Here is a 16,593-nt window from a genome sequence, read left to right on the forward strand (position 1 = left end):
AGATGACTACTTCCGGTCGCGGCTTCCGGACATGTGTTCTGAAGCAAGCACTAGGAGCGGAGGGAGTAGACGGAGCGCACGGACCGGAGGGAGCGGCGGCGGCAGGAGCAGGTAAGTTATGTCTGTGTATGTTCGTGTTTTAGTGTGTGATTACCACTGTATGTAAGCCTACTACACTGTGTATTCGCTCAAAACATGGCGGCACACAGTGTAGGAGGCTTGAACATTCAATCCCCTCCTTTCTCCTGGCACTAGCCAGGATAAGGGAGGGGGGATTCTGTGAGCTCACTAGAGCATGTGTGTTTACACCAAATTTGCATCATAAAGCAATGTGGTTGCTTTACCACATGCCAATGCTACAATTTTGGGAATTGCTCCCTCTAGTGACTAGCACAGGGAAATTTTATAAATCAGTATCTAATTTATAATATTTCCTGACTTGTGAAAAAAATTTTACAAATTATAACAATGTCTAATCATGTATACACTAACTGTTTAGCTAAAAAAAAATAAAAAAATTCTAGCGACACATTCCCTTTAAAGGAACAATGACTTTCTTAATCACTAAAATGGAAACAAGATGGAGACTCCTTTCAAAATGAGAGTCTCATAGCCATTCTCATTAAAATGAAATCAATAAACATATTTTAATCCCTTTCACAGTGAGTATAATAAAAAGCCCCTTGTTTTAACCGTTCATCTTGCAGAGTTACACTATGTTTGGGTCATTTTAAACTTTGTTGCAGTGGGAGGCTAGATTGTGGAGCGGAAGCATTCGAGGAGACTTTTGATCTGAATGGAGCAAACACTGGAAGGAGGTTTGGCCTGAAAAGATATTTCTCTGCACTGCTAGAGTAAGATCACTTACACCTTTAATACAAGCTGGATTTGAAGGGAGGAAAGTCCCTAAGGTGGATTGTTTCACGGTGTATGAGTGGAATGTGAGCGGAGGAACTGTTTTACTTACTCTTTTTATTACTGTCTTAAATTTAGACAGCTTAAAATCAGGAAGGTGGAAGATGCGCCAAGTTTTTCTCAGTGAAGACACCCACTTTTTAGGCACTTTTCAAAACTGTCTAGTGAGGCGCAAAAAGTTTCTAAATCTGTGTGCCATATTTGTGGCGCAATTTGAGACACAATTTTAGCACAATTAGGTTAGTAAATCTGCCCCAATGTGCTTTAGGCATCTTCTGACTCACACACTGGTACATTAAGGGCAAAGCCACACGTGGCGGAATTGCTCTTGAATTCCGCTGCGGACACTCCGCAGCGTTAATCCGCAGCAGAGCCGTTTCTCCATTGCCTTCCACTTCTTTTTAGTAGGCTTCATTTAGACGAGGCTGAAAATTCCGCTGTGGAGCATAGGCTGCGGTGCGGAATTTGGTGTCCGCAGCATACAATGGATGTTGCGGACCAGTGGCGGACTGGTTGCGGACTCAATGCGGAAGTTCTCCATTGACTTCAATGGAGATTCTAAATTCCGCAATGAAGTCCGCAGCTGTCATGCACATGTTATGTGTGCTGCGGATGCGTCTTGCTTTTTTGACATGACATTTCTTCATTCTGGCTGGACCTATGTATTTCTAGGTCTACAGCGAGACTGAGGAAGTCAATGGGGCTCCCGTAATTACGGGAGCGTTGCTAGGAGACGTCAGTAAATAGTCACTGTCCAGGGTGCTGAAAGAGTTAAGCGATCGGCAGTAACTGTTTCTGCACCCTGGACAGTGACTACCGATCCCAATATACAGCAACCTGTCCAAAAAATTGAAGTTCATACTTACCGAGAACTCCCTGCTTCTGTCTCCAGTCCGGCTTCCCAGGATGACGTTTCAGTCTAAGTGACGGCTGCAGCCAATCACAGGCTGCAGCGGTCACATGGACTGCCGCGTCATCCAGGGAGGTCGGGCTGGATGCCGAAAGAGGGACGCATCACCAAGACAACGGCCGGTAAGTATGAAATTCGTTTACTTTCACTAGGGAAAGTGCTGTCCCTTCTCTCTATCCTGCACTGATAGAGAGAAGGGAAGCACTTTTACCGCAGTACGCAGCAGCTAATCCGCATCAATTTACTGCACATTTTGGGCAGATCCGCCACAGAATCTGCAACGCAGATTCTGTGCGGCATTGATGCGGACAGTTGCGGAGGAAAACCGCCACGTGTGGGCATGACCTAAAGGGCCAGTGAAAGGACGTTCACCAATAATTTTTTATATCATCTCCCATATGTCTTTTATGTGTTATCTTATGCCTAATTTAAACGAACAAGTGTAAACTTGGACATGAAAAATGGCAGTTTTTTTTATTTTCACGCGCGTCGCACGGACCTATGTTAGTCTATGGGGCCGTTCAGACTGTCAGTGATTTTCACGCAGCGTATGGCCGCTGCGTAAAACTCACATGTCCTATATTTGTGCCTTTTTCGCGCATCACGCACCCATTGAATTCAATGGGTGCGTGAAAATCTGCGTGACGCGCGTGATTCGCGCAACAGCAGTAAAAACTATGAATGAAAACAGAAAAGCACCACATGCATTTCTGTTTACTAACATAAAAACAGAGTGTCATAATGATGGCGGCTGCGCGAATATCACGTGCTGACACACAGAGCTGTTATGGACCTTTTTGCGCGCGCAAAACGCACACGCTCGTGTGAATCCCGCCTTACTCTGGGAATAATTATCAGTGCTTTTCGGTTCCTTGACTATACAGTTATATGTGAATTTGACATTGATCTACCCTTTTAGTAACAATGCTATATAGGATTGATCTTAACATGCCGATGCCTGTATAGTTTTAAAGCAAAATTTTCTTTAATCAGCCATTTATTTTATTTTTTCTCCCCGCATTCCAAAAGCCATAACTTTTTTATTTTTCTATAGACATAGTCGTATGAGGGCTTGTTTCTTTGTCAGACCAGTTGTAGTTTTTAATGTCACCATTTGAAGTACTATATAATGTATTGGTAAACTGCAAAAAATTTATTGCGGGGAGGAATGGGGGGAAAAAACTGTGATTCCTCCATTTTTTATAGTTTCATTTTTATGGCGTTCACGATGTGGCAAGAATGACATGTTAACTTTATTCTGAGGGTCAATGCGATTATTATACCACATTTATACACCTTTATTATACTACTTTTACAAAGAAAAATTGTGTTTTGCAGCGATTTATTGAGAGACATAAGTTTTTATCTTTTCGTCGATGGAGCGGTGTCAAAACTTTGGACTTTTATGGACAGGGCAATACCAATTATTATTTATTTTTTACAAATTACTTTAGGGGGAAAATGGGAAAAGTTTTTTTCTAAAAGCGTAATATTTTTTTGTACATTCCGAAAAACTTAATTGAACTGTTATTTACTTTTTTTTTTAGTGCCCCTAGGAGATTTGAACCAGAGGTCATTTGATCCAGCGATGCAAAACCTATGTATTGCAATGTATTGTAGTTTTTACCAGCTCCTATTAAGCTCAGCCTCTAGCAGGATTTAATAGGAGCAGAAAGCTGACAGACCCCAATTGTGTTGCGGGGGTAAGGGCTTAGAGTGACAGAGGGGGCTCCCCGCTTCTTTCCAACGGCTATGATGTCGTAATAAATAGGCTCGGAATTCCCTAATAAAGAGGGATATTTGTATAATACTTAAGTTTATTAGAAGTGTATGTATTGTAGTGTTGTGCAACTGAGGTAATAGAAAAAACCTGAAATTGGGATGTGCAATGACACGAAATACATTTTAGGTTGTACACATATGAACTGGGATAACATATAATTACATTACGCAAGTAACAATGATACGTTTAATACATTTAAGCTGTTTATACTTAGCAGAGTACATCATAAAAGCATTCTATAAAGCATTGTGGGAATGATGTCGGAATAATAATACCTTTCTATACTCTCATCTTAAATTTCATTTTAAACAAGACCAACTACATCGTTTTCCCAGAATACTTTTTCAAGAACTGTCTGCACCTGTGTAAATAATATTTGCAATATTAAAGGGATTTTCTCACCAGGGTCAGCCCTGTGCTGGGGGGTTCCCTGTGCAGTAGACACTGCTGGCACCCACCTTCATATAGTGTACTGCCATATATATATATATACTATATATACACACACCACCCTATAGGTCTCAAATAATACAAACATAAAATGACACACGATACAGAGTAATATATAATATTATCTTACAATTTATGGGTCCGTATTAGTCTTTTGATGTGCAGCCATGGGCCAAACATTCCTAATACTCTTCCAACAGCATTGTATAAGGGGTGCACTTGGGGCGGGGGAGTTACTAGTGGCTGGTATTCTCCCTTTGAGCTGTTCATGTGTTTATGAGAAACTAAGTAATACAATTATTTCTCAAGAGATGTAGAAATCCCTATGCAGCGAGCTTCTCCTAGTGGTGACTTCAAGCATTAATTGTACCATGTAACTACAGTATAATTTTATATGAAAGAAAATTATCCTGCTGAAATAGGCCACTGCCATTAGGTAATACCGTTGCCATGAAGGGGTGTCCTTGATCTGCAACAAGTGGTGTAGGTGATGGTGGTGATATGTGTCAAAGTAACATCCACATGAATGCCAAGACCCAAGGTTTCCCAGCAGAGCATTGCCCAGAGCATCACACTAACTTCCACTGGCTTGCTTTCTTTCCATAGTTCATCCTGGTGCCATCTCTTCCCCAGGTAAGCGACACACACGCACCTGCCCATCCATAAGATGTAAAAGAAAACAGGATTCATCAGACCAGGCCACCTTCTTCCATTCTTTCATGCTCTAGTTCTTATGGTCACGTGGCCATTGTAGTCGCCTTTGGTGGTGGACACGTGTCAGTCTAGGCACCCTTATGAGTCTATGGCCATACAGCACCTAACGCAGCGAGCTGTGACACGATTTTTGCTACAGTACTGTAGATCTACTGTGGGATCAGACAGATGGGCTAGCCTTCACTCCACAACGCTTGTATTATAGACAGTCTACATTCCTCATTGTCTTCTATCTCTTCCGCCTCCGTTTTCAATTTGGCTGCCAAACATTACAATGAAACTCTCAAAAGTGCTCTCGATGAAGCAGCGCCCCCTATACTACAAGCCTTTCAACACAGACAGCGGAAACCTTGGCACGCACCTCAGACTTGTTTTCAGCAGCGTTGATCTAGGTGTGCCGAACGCCTGTGGAAAAAATCACATAAGTCAGCAGATTTCCTCCATTACAAATTCTTGCTTAAAGAGAACTTTTCACCTGCCAAGTGCAGCATGTAATGGGCAGGGCTGCACAAACCCTGGGGCGCTTTACATTTTTTTCTTATCCTCCTCCATTATTTAGATATTGGTTCCATAATATTTGGCGCCCGATATTTAAATAACCCCCGAAACGGTCAATGGGTCATGTAATTGGCAAGAGGGCGTATAACAAATATCTTGGGAGAGATCACACAGTCTTGTCGTCTCTGACTGCCGAGAGCTCAAGAGCGAGTGAGAGCCTGCGCATGTGTGCACATGTTCTCTTCGCGTCATGACGTCACGACGCTGTGCGCCACTCATGATGTCATGACACTGTGTACCGCGCACAATCTTGCAACGCTGGATGACGACAGGATATCTGTTGTGCCCGGTACCGAAGAGGAGGGTAAGTATAACACTACTGTCTGCTCGGGCCCTGTATCTAAGCTTACCATGTAGTAGACTTAGATTCAGGGCCCATCAGACAGGATAACAAATGGTAGGCTTAGATACATGGCCCATGTGTGATGCTGTCTGATGTCCACATAGTAGGCTTCGTACAAGGCCCCAGCAGACAGTAATCTTATGCTTACCCTTCTCTTCGGCTTCCCTTCCACTTATACTGTCTGAATACCTATCACGAGATGTGAAAACATATATAGTATACCCAAAACTGGATAAATAATATACAGCACACAATTTGTACCATGAAAATATGCAGAAACTTTATTGAAATACATATAACAGTAATTGGCCATCAAAAAATAAAATCAATCATACAAGCAATAAAAGAATAGCGTGGAGATACAGCAGGGACATATATAAATAGCATGCTGATAAACATAAACATCATATGATGTGGTACAATGGTCTCAATTTAAACCAAAAGGTACACCATAAGTAGTATGAAGTAAAGCACATAAGCCAAGTCATATATACCACACAAAGGCAGTAACCTCAGTACAGAAGTACAACAGTAAGCAATGTATTACCACTGTTTAACAAATATACACGAGAGCCAGAAGTGAAAGCCCTAAAGACCTGTACCAACCTATAGATTGCATGATATGTCCTGAACAAAGTGTATCACCACCCTAGACACCCCCGACGCGCGTTTCGCCGTCAGCTTTCTCAAGGGGTACCCTTAAATTGAGACCATTGTACCACATCATATGATGTTTATGTTTATCAGCATGCTATTTATATATGTCCCTGCTGTATCTCCACGCTATTCTTTTATTGCTTGTATCATTGATTTTATTTTTGATGGCCAATTACTGTTATATCTATTTCAATAAAGTTTCTGCATATTTTCATGGTACAAATTGTGTGCTGTATATTATTTATCCAGTTTTGGGTATACTATATATGTTTTCACATCTCGTGATAGGTATTCATATTTCTTTGTTGATTTGTGAGGACGCATGTTACTTCTTGGCTTAAGCCTAGGGTCTATATTTGAATAGGTATTTATCACTTATACTGTCTGCTGGGGCCCTGTGTCTAAGCCTACCACATGGTAGGCTTAGATACATTTCCCATGTGTGATCCTGTCTACAGGGCCCTGTATCTAAGCGTACCACATGGTAGGCTTAGATGCATGGCCCATGTGTGATCCTGTCTAATGGATCCTGTATCTAAGCCTATCACATGGTAGGCTTAGATACAAGGCTCCAGCAGACAGTAATCTTATACTTTATAAGAGTACTGTCTGCTGGGCCCTGTATCTAAGCCTACCTTGTGGTAGGCTTAATACAGGGTACAACAGACAGTATCACACATGTATCTAAGCCTACCAAATGTGTTATTAACCCCTTAAGGACCAGGTCAATTTCGGCCTTAAAGAGGCTCTGTCACCACATTATAAGTGCCCTATCTCCTACATAATGTGATCACTGATTGGTCAGCGTCATACACTCCTCTGTACAATGCCCACTCGGTCTAAAGTAAAAACACGCCCAGTTGGGCATTAAGAAAGTAATTAGCATAAAGATAAAATCGCTAATAACGTGGTAAAAATAGATCGTTTTTCTAAATAAAAAACACTGCTGTCACCTACATTACAGCGCCGTACAGATTATGTAGGAGATAGGGCACTTATAATGTGGCGACAGAGTCTCTTTAAGGGCCAAGCATTCTTTTTAGTTTTTTCCTCCCCGCCTTCCAAGAGTTATAACTTTTTTATTTTTATGTCGATATAGCCATATGAGGGCTTGTTTTTTGCGGGACGAGTTGTATTTTTCAATTGCAGAATTTTTGGGTGTATATATTATATTGCTTATCTATTATTAAAAAATTTTAGGGCAGAAATAAAAAACAAACAGCTATTCTAGCATTGTTTTTCACGTTTTAAATTTACGCCGTTTACTATGCTTTCTAAATAACATGTTAACTTTATTCTATAGGCCAGTACAATTACGGAGATATTTTTTTTATGTTTTACTACTTTTTCATAACTAAAACACTTTTAAACAAAAATTGTTTGTTTTTGCATCGCCGCTGTTCAAGAGCTGTAACTTTTTATTTTGTATATCAATGTCGCCACATGAGGACTTGTTTTTTCTGGGAAGAGATGTGGTTTTCATTGGTATCATTTTGGGGTACATGGGACTTATTGATTAATTTTTATTAAAAAAAATTCTGGCGGGAATGGGAAAAAAAAATTTCGCCGTGGTTTTTATGTGTTTTTATGTACCGCATTCATCCGGCAGTTTAATTAATGAGTTAACTTTATTACTTGGGTCGTTACGATCGCAGCAATATCATATACCTTGTGTTTTGCTGGGGTTTTTTTGCACTTCTAGTAAATAAAACCACTTTTTATCTTAATTTTTACTGTCATTTTTGTAATTTTCTTTAATAAACTTTATTTAAAGGAAGGGTGTCGCGAAAAAATTTTTTTTTATATCAATTTGCTTTTAGTGTTTTATTAAAAAATGTTTTATTTATTTGTGTTTTTGTGTTTTACTTTTTTTTATTTTTGATCTTTTTCTTGTCTATGGGGCCTGCCATTTTTTTTTCATCTCTGTATGTGTCGAATAACGACACATACAGTCATGGAATACGGCACATACAACCCCATAGTGAATGCGAACGGGACCTGTTCCATTCACTATGCTGTACGCCGTCTGTGTGGGAACGGCGCATGCGCCGCTCCCACACAGTCCAAATGGAAGGTCTTCGGCCGAGCGACGTCCGGCGCCATTTTCTTGTGGACCGGAAGCCGCTGCCGGACAGTAAGATTACTACTTCCGGTCGCCGCTTCCAGACATGTGTTCTAATGCGAGCAGAGGGAGCAGACGGAGCGGATGGACCGGAGGGAGCGGCGACGGCAGGAGCAGGTAAGTTATGTCTGTGTATGTACGTGTTTTAGTGTGTGATTACTACTGTATGTAAGCAGGGGCGTAGCTAGGGGGGGGCAGGCGGGCCATGTGCCCCGGGCGCAAGGGAAGGGGTGGCGCCGAAGAGCAGCTGATCGCTGCTGATAAGCGCCCCGTATGTTTACACATCGGCGTTCTGACTGGGTTCTGTGACGGCCAGGGAGTGGACCAGTCCAGTCACCTGACCTGTCACCTGACCTCACGTCAGTGACATGAGGTCAGTTGACTCAGTTCAAGGGACAGGTCCACTCCCGTGCTGTATCCTCCCAGCATCTGCTTCTACTCTGTGCTCTGCTGTTACAGCCGATGAGCAGAAGAGGAAGCTCCGCCCACACACAGCCCGTCCTGACCTGTCAGCAAGGAGACAAGGTGAGTGTCTGTGTGTATATGTGTGTGTAGTGTGAATACAGTGTGTGTCTCTGTCTTAGTATGTGTATATGTTACAGTGTGTGTGTGTGTGTGTGTGTGTGTGCGTGTGTGCGTCTCTGTCTGTCTGTGTCTCTGCATGTGTTTGTCTCTTACATCTACTGCATTATCTGTACTCAGAGAGTTATCACTGTGTCATCTGTGGTGTTACATAGGACTGCAGGTAACATCTACATTAGCTGTACTCAGAGAGTTATCACTGTGTTATCTGTGGTGTTACATAGGACTGCAGGTAACGTCTACATTATCTGTACTTAGAGAGTTATCACTGTGTTATCTGTGGTATTACATAGGACTGCAGGTAACAAACTACATTATCTGTACTCAGAGAGTTATCACTGTGTTATCTGTGCTGTTACATAGGACTGCAGGTAACACTACTACATTATCTGTACTCAGAGAGTTATCACTGTGTTATCTGTGGTGTTGCATAGGACTGCAGGTAACACTACTACATTATCTGTACTCAGAGAGTTATCACTGTGTCATCTGTGGTGTTACATAGGACTGCAGGTAACACTACTACATTATCTGTACTCAGAGAGTTATCACTGTGTCATCTGTGGTGTTACATAGGACTGCAGGTAACACTACTAGATTATCTGTACTCAGAGAGTTATCACTATGTCATCTGTGGTGTTACATAGGACTGCAGGTAACACTACTAGATTATCTGTACTCAGAGAGTTATCACTGTGTTATCTGTGGTGTTACATAGGACTGCAGACAGTGGCGTAGCTATAGGGGTCGCAGCGGTCGCAACTGCGACCGGGCCCCGTAGCTAGGGGGGCACGCAGGCCCCCCTCACCACACTAGCGCTGCAATGATTGCTCTACATTGCTGGGTCCCTGCTGTGGTACAAAAGAGACCCAGTAATGTAGCTTAAAGCATTGGTGGCAGCTCAGCTGTCAGAGAGTCATTGCATGGAGGGGGAACAAGAGGGTGGAAAATGAATGATAGATGAATCCACTCATCTTACGAGACCAAGCCCCGCCCACTGTACTGTCCACCCAATCAGCTCACTTCTTGCTGTTTCCCTCTTCCTCGTGACCTGTTCAGAGGGAAAGGAATGGCTACAGCAAGAAGATGGTGTGCGTGTCTGCTGCTCCCCTGCAGTAGGAGCTGCTGACCCCACAGCAGATGTAAGTAGCAACTAGTAATCCAGCTCTTAACCCCTTCACTGTGTGTATGTATGTCTGTCATGCTGAGCAGTCACACCTCAGGGCTGACAGTTTAGCATAACAGTATCTATCTATCTATCTATCTATCTATCTATCTATCTATCTATCTATCTATCTATCTATCTATCTATCATCTATCTATCTATCTATCTATCTATCTATCTATCTATCTATCTATCATCTATCTATCTATCTATCTATCTATCTATCTATCTATCTATCTATCTATCTATCTATCTATCTATCTATCTATCTATCTATCTATCTATCTATTTATCTCATATCTACACTGGCGTAGCAATAGCGGTCGCTGCGGTCGCAATTGCCCACAGCCCCCCACACCACATCAATAAAAAGTTACTATAGTAACTCGGGTCGCGGGCCCCTGTTACTATAGTAACAGACTGACCTTACCTTCCTGGTTCCGGATCGCAGCGGAGGTCCTGACGTCACAGTGCTATGCGCCGCGCACAACATCGAGAGGACAGAACTTCCGCCGCGGCTGAAGAGGAAGGTAAGATTAGTTGCCCTGACTGGCGGGGTCCGACTCCCGGGACCCGCCAATCAGCTGTTTTGAAGGGGCCGCAGCACTCGTACGAGAGCTGCTCCCCTTCATTCCGGTCACACTGTGAATCGGTGTCGGCGAGTAGTGAAATTAAGGGGAAGCAGCTCTCGTACGAGTGCTGCGGCCCCTTCAAAACAGCTGATTGGCGGGTCCCGGGAGTCGGACCCAGACACATCAGCTATTGATGGCCTATCCTGAGGACAGGCCATCAATATTTAGGGACTGCACATCCCCTTTAAGCCTACGACGTAGCAGGCTTAGAGGGCCCATGAGACAGGATCACAGATTTTGTGATCCTGTCTGCTGGGCCCTGTATCTAAGACAATCACATGGTAGGCTTAGATACATGGCCCATGTGTGATCCTGTCTGTGGGACCCTGTATCTAAGCCTACCACACTGTCGGTTTAGATACAGGGCCCCAGCACACAGTAATCTTATACTGTATAAGATTACTGTCTGCTGGACCCTGTATCTAAGCCTACCTTGTGGTAGGCTTAGATACAGGGTCCCACAGGCAGTATCACACATGGGCCTTGTATCTAAGCCTAACACATGTGTTACTATTCGGTTTTTGTGTGTTTTCTTACAGGTTCGGTCGTTGGACTACGTCGGATTCCAGGACTACTTCGATGACGGCTTTTTATATTATCAATAAAATGGTTAATGAGGGCTGTGTGTTTTTTTTTTTTATTTCAATAAAATATTTTTTCTATGTCTTTGTGTTTTTTTTTAAACTATATTACTACCACCTTAGTAATGGCCGCCGGCTGATTGACAGCATCCATTGCTAAGGCGGGGCTTAGTGTTAGCCGGTGCAGAGGCTAACACTAACCCCCTTTATTACCCCGGTACCCACCGCCACCAGGGGTGCTGGGAAGAGCCGGGTACGATCCAGTACTTGACCATCTGTAGTGATGGTCGGCCACTGGGGCGGCCGCAGGCTGGTAGTATCAGGAGGGGAAAGGCCAAAAACAGTGGCCCTTCCCACCCTGGTAATGCTAGGCTGCTGCTGCTTTATTGTATCTGGCTGGTTATGAAAAATGGGGGGGAACTCACGTCATTTAAAAAAAAAATAATAATAAATAATTGGAAAGAACGATGTGGGGTCCCCCCCAATTTTCATAACCAGCCAGATACAACACAGCAGCAGCAGGCAGCATTACCAGGGTGGTAGCGGCCACTGTTTTTGGCCTTCCCCAGCCTAATACTACCAGCCTGCGGCCACCCCGGTGCCTGACCGTCACTGCAGATGGTCGGGTACTGGTTCATACCCGGCTCTTCCCAGTACCCCTGGTGGCGGTGGGTACCGGGGTAATAATGGGGGTTAGTGTTGGCCTCTGCACCTGCTAACATTAAGCTCCGCCTTAGTAATGGAGGTTGTCAATCAGCCAGCGGCCATTACTAAGGCGGTGATAATAAAGTTTAAAAAGATACAAGCACATAGAAAAAATATTTTATTGAAATAAAAAAACACAACCCTCATTAACCATTTTATTGAGAATAAAAAACGCCGTCATTGAAGTCCTCGTATCCGAAGTCCAACAACCGAACCTGTAAAAAGAACACAAACACACAAAAATAATCAGTAACACATAAAGAAGCAAAATTATTATTCTTACCTTTCCTGGGTCCAGCGCTGGAGCTGCAATGTCAGTGAACTGAGCCCTGTATCTAATCCGATCATGTGTGATACTGTCTGCTGGGCCCTATATCTAATCCTATCATGTGTGATACTGTCTGCTGAGTCCTGTATCTAATCCGATCATGTGTGATACTGTCTGCTTGGCCCTATATCTAATCCAATCATGTGTGATACTGTCTGCTGAGCCACTGTATCTAATCCTATCATGTGTGATACTGTCTGCTGAGCTCTGTATCTAATCCTATCATGTGTGATACTGTCTGCTGAGCTGTGTATCTAATCCTATCATGTGTGATACTGTCTGCTGAGCCACTGTATCTAATCCTATCATGTGTGATACTGTCTGCTGAGCTGTGTATCTAATCCAATCATGTGTGATACTGTCTGCTGAGCTGTGTATCTAATCCTATCATGTGTGATACTTCCTTCTGAGCCACTGTATCTACTCCTATCATGTGTGATACTGTCTGCTGAGCTATGTATCTTATCCTATCATGTGTGATACTGTCTGCTCAGCCACTGTATCTAATCCTATCATGTGTGATACTGTCTGCTGAGTCATTGTATCTAATCCTATCATATGTGATACTGTCTGCTGGGCCCTATCTCTAATCCTATCATGTGTGATACTGTCTGCTGAGTCATTGTATCTAATCCTATCATGTGTGATACTGTCTGCTGAGCCACTGTATCTAATCCTATCCATAGTTTATAGGGTCGTAGTGCTATAGATATGCGGTCTCCTATACACACATTTTTTTGGGCGGACACATATGTATTAGGGCTATTTCCCCTGACATTTTAAGCCCTTAGTGACGCCCTGGCTGCTAGTGCTGCATTGTTGGGTCACTTAGACCCAGCGATGCAGCTGAAAGCTGCGGACCGTCGGCCATGAGAGGTTTGGGGGGGGGGCCCAATAAGAACTTTTGCATCGGGGCCCATGAGCCTTTAGCTACGCCCCTGACTGCAGGTAACATCTACTACATTATCTGTACACAGAGAGTTATCACTGTGTTATCTGTGGCGTTACATAGGACTGTAGGTAACATCTACTACATTATCGGTACTCAGAGAGTTATCACTCTGTTATCTGTGGTGTTACATAGGACTGTAGGTAACATCTACCACAGTATCTGTAATCAGAGAGTTATCACTGTGTTATCTGTGGTGTTACATAGGACTGCAGGTAACATTACTACATTATCTGTAATCTGAGAGTTATCACTGTTATCTGTGGTGTTACATAGGACTGTAGGTAACACTACCATCTGTATTCAGAGAGTTATCACTGTGTTATCCGTGGTGTTACATAGGACTGCAGGTAACATCTACTACATTATCTGTGCCGTGTACATATGTGCCTGTGTGGGTATATATGGGTCTGTTTGTGAATGTGTCTTTGTGCTTGTATATATGTGCCTTTTATGTATTTGTATATGTCCCTGTCTGTGTATTTATCTGACGGTGTGTGTGCGTATATGTGTCTGTACGTCTATATATTTACCTGTATGTATATATATATATATATATATATATGTGTGTATGTATATTTGTCTGTATGTCTAAATATCTGTGTCTTTATGTATGTACAGTATATATGTTCCAGCGTGTCTATATATGTGGTTAATTTTTGGTTTGTGGTGGGGGGCGGCAATAGAGAGTCCCGCACAGGGCGCCATCCAACCTGAGGCCGGCCCTGGCGGTCACCAACCCTAGTCAGAAGGAACTCCGCCGCTGCCTGCGCCGCATGACCTCCTTGGCTCCTCCGGTAAGTCACACCGGGCAGAGTGGAGAGTGTTAGCGGTAGGCTACCGCTCACTGGTCTGTTCACAGTGTGGTGCTAAGTACAAGGGGGGAAGTGTGGCGCTATTTACAAGGGGGGGGGAGTGTGGCCCTATTTACAAAGGGGTAGCGGGCTGTGTGTGGCACTATCTACAAGAGAGGGGCTGTGTGTGGTGCTATCTACAGGGGGCTATGTGGCCTCTTTAATTTATTTTCTTTTAATTTATTTTTATGTTAATTACATTATAGAACTATATCGCTTGTAAAATCTAGAAATGCTTTTATTCTCGAGTTACATTAAAAAATTGTGAAAAACAATTACACCTCATTGATTGGTAGAGAAAGCAAACATGGCGAGGGGGAAGGAGATGTCGGGAAATAAGTTGGGGGGGCGCCAATCTGAATCTTTGCCCCGGGTGCAGAAGAACCTAGCTACGCCTCTGATGTAAGCCTCCTACACTGTGTTTTCTCTCAAAAAATGGCGACACACAGTGTAGGAGGTTTGAACGTTCAATCCCCTCCTTTCTCCTGGCACTAGCCAGGATAAGGGAGGGGGGATTGTTTGAGGATGCTAGAGCGAGTGTGTCTTCTCAAATTTTGCAGCATAAAGCAATGTGGTTGCTTTACCACATGCCAATGCTGCAATTTGGGGAATTGCTCCATCTAGTGACCAGCACTGGGAAATGTTATAAATTAGAATCTAATTTATAATATTTCCTGACTCGTGAAAAAATTAAAAAAATTAGAACAATGTTTAATCATTTATACACTAACTGTTTAACTTAAAAAAAAATAAAAAATTTTCTAGCGACACATTCCCTTTAACTGTTTTTATTAGTCCCAATAGGGGACTTTACCATGCGATCTTCTGATCGCTTATATAATGCTTTGGTATACTTTGTATACCAAAGCATTATTGCCTGTCAGTGTGAAACTCACAGGCAATCTATTAGGCCATGCCTCTGGCACGGCCTGATAGGCATACAGTCAGGGCAGGCCTGGGGGCCTTTGTTAGGCCCTGGCTGTCATGGCAACCCGTCGGCGGTCGGTGATTGCATTCGCTGGCCGCCAATCGGTGACAGAGAGAGCTCCCTCCCTCTGTCAAACAACTTAAATGTCATGGTCGCTATTGACTGCAGCATTTAAGGTGTTAAATGACCAGGAATGGAGGTTTTTCCAATCCTAGCTGTTGCAGCGGGAGCCCGGCTGTCATTCACAGCCGGGCTCCCACGGCGATCGTGCGGGCATAGCTTCTGTACCCGCACAGTCTCCTTCATGTACATGCACGGCGGAATAGCTGGATTCTATGCCGTGAATGTACGTGATTCTGCGCCAAGGGGTCAATGTTCCTTTTTTGTGTTTGTGCATTTTTTACGGTTAGGTTGTTGGACAACGTCAGATACAAGGACTACTTTGATGATGGCTTTTTTAATTTTCAATAAAATGGTTAACGAGGGTTGTGTGGGCGTAGTTTATTTCAATAAAATATTTTTTTATGTCTTTGTATATTTCATAACCAGCCTTACACCGTGTTCCAAATTATTATGCACATTGGATTTAAGTGTCATAAACATTTAATTATTAGTTTTTCAATTAAACTGATGGATGATATTGTGTCTTAGGGCTCTTTGGATCATTGTAATCAATCTCAGACACCTGTGATAATTAGTTTGCCCGGTGTGCCCAATCAAAGGAAAACTACTTAAGAAGGACGTTCCACATTATTAAGCAGGCCACAGGTCTCAAGCAATTTGGGAAAGAAAAAGGATCTCTCTGCTGCCGAAAAGCGTGAAATACCTTGGACAAGGTATGAAAACATTGGATATTTCAAGAAAACTTAAGCGTGATCATCGTACTGTGAAAAGATTTGTGGCTGATTCAGAGCACAGAAGGGTTCGTTGAGTTAATGGCATAATGAGGAAGGTTTCTACAAGACAAATTAATAGGATTAGGAGAGCAGCTGCTAAAATGCCATTGCAAAGCAGCAAACAGGTATTTGAAGCCGCTGGTGCCTCTGGAGTCCTGCGAACCTCAAGGTGTAGCCCCCCTAAACAATGCTCACAAGCAGAAACGGTTGCAGTGGGCTCAGAAATACATGAAGACTAATTTTCAAACCGTGTTGTTTACTGATGAGTGCCGTGCAACCCTGGATGGTCCAGATGGATGGAGTAGTGGATGGTTGGTGAATGGCCACCATGTCCCAACAAGGCTGCGATGTCAGCAAGGAGGTGGCGGAGTCATGTTTTGGGCTGGAATCATGGGGAGAGAGTTGGTAGGCCCCTTTAGGTGTGACGGTGTGAAAATGACCTCTGCAAAGTACGTAAAGTTTATGACTGACCACTTTCTTCCGTGGTACAAAAAGAAGAACCGTGCCTTCCGTAGCAAAAT

At 43.1% G+C, this 16,593-nt stretch overlaps 1 protein-coding gene across 5 annotated transcripts in view; it reads left to right on the forward strand.

The window, feature by feature from the left end:
• Positions 1 to 16,593, forward strand: part of LOC142758968 (UDP-glucuronosyltransferase 2A2-like) — a 279,898-nt gene that overhangs the window by 150,521 nt on the left and 112,784 nt on the right. The window contains exon 1 of one of the 5 annotated variants that reach the window (XM_075860744.1): positions 10,091 to 10,176. The exons of 3 other annotated variants lie outside the window; for them this stretch is intronic. The gene's annotated coding sequence lies outside the window, so the exon portion shown is untranslated. Of the gene's footprint in view, positions 1 to 10,090; positions 10,177 to 16,593 lie in introns of those variants that run through there. One more of the 5 variants, XM_075860783.1, reaches the window with a different exon arrangement.

This window comes from Rhinoderma darwinii, chromosome 1 (genome assembly GCF_050947455.1).
Source record: "Rhinoderma darwinii isolate aRhiDar2 chromosome 1, aRhiDar2.hap1, whole genome shotgun sequence".
Lineage (NCBI taxonomy): Eukaryota > Metazoa > Chordata > Amphibia > Anura > Rhinodermatidae > Rhinoderma > Rhinoderma darwinii.